Raw genomic sequence first — 3,536 nt, forward strand, 5'->3', positions numbered from 1 at the left:
AATTACCAGTTTCTAACTGAAAAAAAATGAGGGAAAGAGTATGGCTTCTCTGTAACTTTAATCTAATTTGCTATCATGCAGAAAATCAGTCACACTTCCTATTCAACTGCTTGGATTCACACTGTTAAATAAGAATCCTGAAGGTTGATATTCTTCTGAATTTCAGGTTCTAAAGTGGAGAAGTGTCAAAGTGCTACTGGTTTCAGTGCATCATGTGGTACAAGCTTTTCTTTCCTGGCAAGGCTGCAAAGACAGTGCATAGACCACACAGGGCTCAAACTGGGCTACAATAGGTATTTCTGTGCTAGCACTTTTGCCAGCACTGTATTCCAGCTCCCAGGAAGGCAACAGAGTGGCTAGAGCATAGCTTCCTCTGTCAATGTCAGTGGTGGAGTGTTCCCATAACGGCCTCACCAATGCTACAAAAAAAAAGTATGTGTATGAGCTGACAATGTTTTCCAGCTAGAGACCTGTCGTGATATAACCCCAGCCAGCAACTAAGCACCGCACAGCTGCTCGCTCACTCCCCATCCTGTGGGATGGGGGAGAGAATCAGAAGAGTAGAAGTGAGAAAAATTGTGAGTTGAGATAAAGACAGTTTAATAGGGAAAGCAAAAGTTGTGCACACAAGCAAAACAAAACAAGGAATTCATTCACTACTTCCCATTGGCAGGCAGGTATTCAGCCATCTCAGGAAAGCAGGGCTCCATCATATGTAATGGTTACTTGGGAAGACAAACTCCAAACATCCCTGTCACATCCCAATTTCTCAGGATGACGGCTCAAGTTCACTGATACCTAGGTCAGGATTAAGGTGAAATGGCATCAGGGATCCTTTAACTCACAAAACTCAACTTTTATTCTCTCACAACAAGAATTGGCATGAAAATATGTCAGTAAACTGTGTAACACAGGCTAACCATATGTCACCAAACATATACTACAAGGCTCGCTTATCTGGGGATCAGTTCAGGGAAGAAAATAAGGAGATCCCTCCGGTTGAGTCAGGAGGTTCAGAGTGGACCAACCTCCTCGCTTTCTAGACTCCTCCTCAGAGAGGAGCCTAGGGGTGGCTGGATCCACTCCTAGTCCCAGATTTGGTCAACAGTTTATGTCTAAAGGTATGAGGTGTAGGGATTGCAAAAAAAAGAAAGAGAGAGAGAAAAGAGAAAGATTTCACCAGTCCTGGGTCCAGCGTTGGTCCAGCTAGCCAAGGGGTCCAGTTCCACAGGGCACACACCTGGGGCTTCAGTTTGTGTCCTTTTATAATCCCTTTGCCCCTCCTTCAGGCAGGCAACTCATTAGCCTAATTAGATTCCATGCATGGTTAGTGCTTCCAGAACCTTCAGGAAAGGGGTTGAAGGGCTTGGGTTCTTTTGGGGAGTCACTCCTCCCTCCCTGCAGGTATGGCTGTTCTTTCACCTTTGCCCATACATGGTGAGCTGCTCAGTGTGTCAGAACAGGGAACGGTGCACCCTTCCACACACCCTCCACACCCTACTGCTGACCAACTTCTCACCTGCCTGAGGTTCGTTGCTATGTGGGGTTTGTTGTTCTGCAGAGTTTGCCATTATGCAGAGCTCGCCCCACCACAATGTTTGAGACATTAACTCTTTCAGACTCTGACAGTCTCCCACTTCCTCCTTATTCCCCCAGCTTTATATTGCGTAGCATGACATCATATGGTCACATGGAATATCCTTCTGGTCAGTTAGGGTCAGCTGTCCTGGCTGTGTCCCCTCCCAACTTCTTGTGCACCCGCAGCCTACTCACTGGTGGGTTGGTATGAGAAGCAGAAAAGGCCTGGATTCTGTGTGAGCACAGCTCAGCAGTAACAAAAACATCCCTGTATTATCAACACTCTTTTCAGCACAAATTCAGAACATAGCCCCATACTAGATACTATGAAGAAAATTAACTCTGTCCCAGCCAAAACCAGCACAAGGTCTCTGGGTCTGACAGTCACCATCTAGCAATAATGCTTGTAAGGAAAGCCAGCTGTTTCACAGTACAGATGTTGGCATCCCTGAGGTCAGAGATACGAATTACATGATCTCTTGGCTTAGAGCCTCTCTGCTTGTTCACAGCATGGCTGGACTGTGTGCAGGGCAAATACATGGGCCTTACATGAATAAAATAGTAGCATTCAGCTTAGACTGGAGTCTGGACAGCTCATGGGGCTGATATAAGGTAGAGAGACTTTCAGTTCCAGGTCAGTCTACCATTTGCCAGCCATCGAGTGACCTGAATGAAATTAACATGAGGTCTTAGGCTCTGATTCTGCACCACTACAGTCAATGTAGCTCCACTGTGAGAACGCACTGAGGTCCAGCCCTTGGTAGACAAGTGTCCACAACAAGCACAAATATGCATAATCTGTGCACTGGTGATAAATCATGTAAGAAAGCTCCCCATCACCAGGACAGGCTGATATCAGTCCTCATCAGACATCTTTCAGGACCTGAAATCCCCACATACAAAAACCTTCATAACTCCTTATGAAACATACCAATAAAGTAAAGATAATCTTGTTTATTTTAAGAGATACTTCTCACCCTCATTAAACTACTTAACAGATTAAAGGCCAAATTTTTGAAATCAAACATATGCTATAGTAACACTAGCTCAGTACTCCTACAGGGTGGTACTGTACTGCTAAGTTTCTTTCAACGCCTTTCAATGGAATGGACCTTCAAAAATTGGTATTATTTTCATTTTATTAACCACTGTAACAGTACAATTCCTCCATAAAATTAGATTAATTTTTCAACTAATACTGATAATTATGGCAAACTGGAGATGGGCCCTCATGTTCCAAAGGTATTCTTCCTAGTTGAAGAGGACATCTTTATACTTACATAAATGTTATTGTAATGAGGTATGAATGTTATTAAAAAATAACAAAGTAACATAATTTTTTAAACAATGTAGAGTGTCTTTCTACTCCTCCTCATTCCCTTTTTCTATAAAAACAAGTTCTTTCTATCTGGCTGCTATATTAGTTAATATAATGAATGATGCTGTTAAAAGTTAGGAAAGAGATATTGAATTTTGTGTTCTGGGACACAGTTTCTGCCCTTTAGATGTAAGCATCAGACCTCGTGGGATGATTTTCATCCTTGCCACAGTGGTGCTAAGTAGTGTCAAAAAAAGGACTCTGAACTAAGGGGTCTCCAGCTGACCTACTCCTACAGCCTTCACAAAGAACATGGGCTGTAAAGCACTAGTAATTGCTACTCCACGTCCTCCTGTAGAGTGGAGTCCCCTAGCTGGGGAAAACTTGGTGGTTCTGATTTCATCTTCATGAATGGTGGCCTGAAATCATGGGGCCAAGGCCATTGCAAACCTAGTTCCTGTCTCTTTGACATGCAACTTATCCATTTTTTGGACTTCGCCTTCTCTAATATAGGTGCTAAGCACCATTATTATTATTAGATTCATTCACTATGGACAGGAATCTTATACTTCTGTATATCTATGCAGTACTCAGCATTGTTGGACACAGCTGCAGTGTGTTCAGTAATCTCAGTGATGCA

This window comes from Accipiter gentilis, chromosome Z (genome assembly GCF_929443795.1).
Source record: "Accipiter gentilis chromosome Z, bAccGen1.1, whole genome shotgun sequence".
In the NCBI taxonomy this organism is placed as follows: domain Eukaryota; kingdom Metazoa; phylum Chordata; class Aves; order Accipitriformes; family Accipitridae; genus Astur; species Astur gentilis.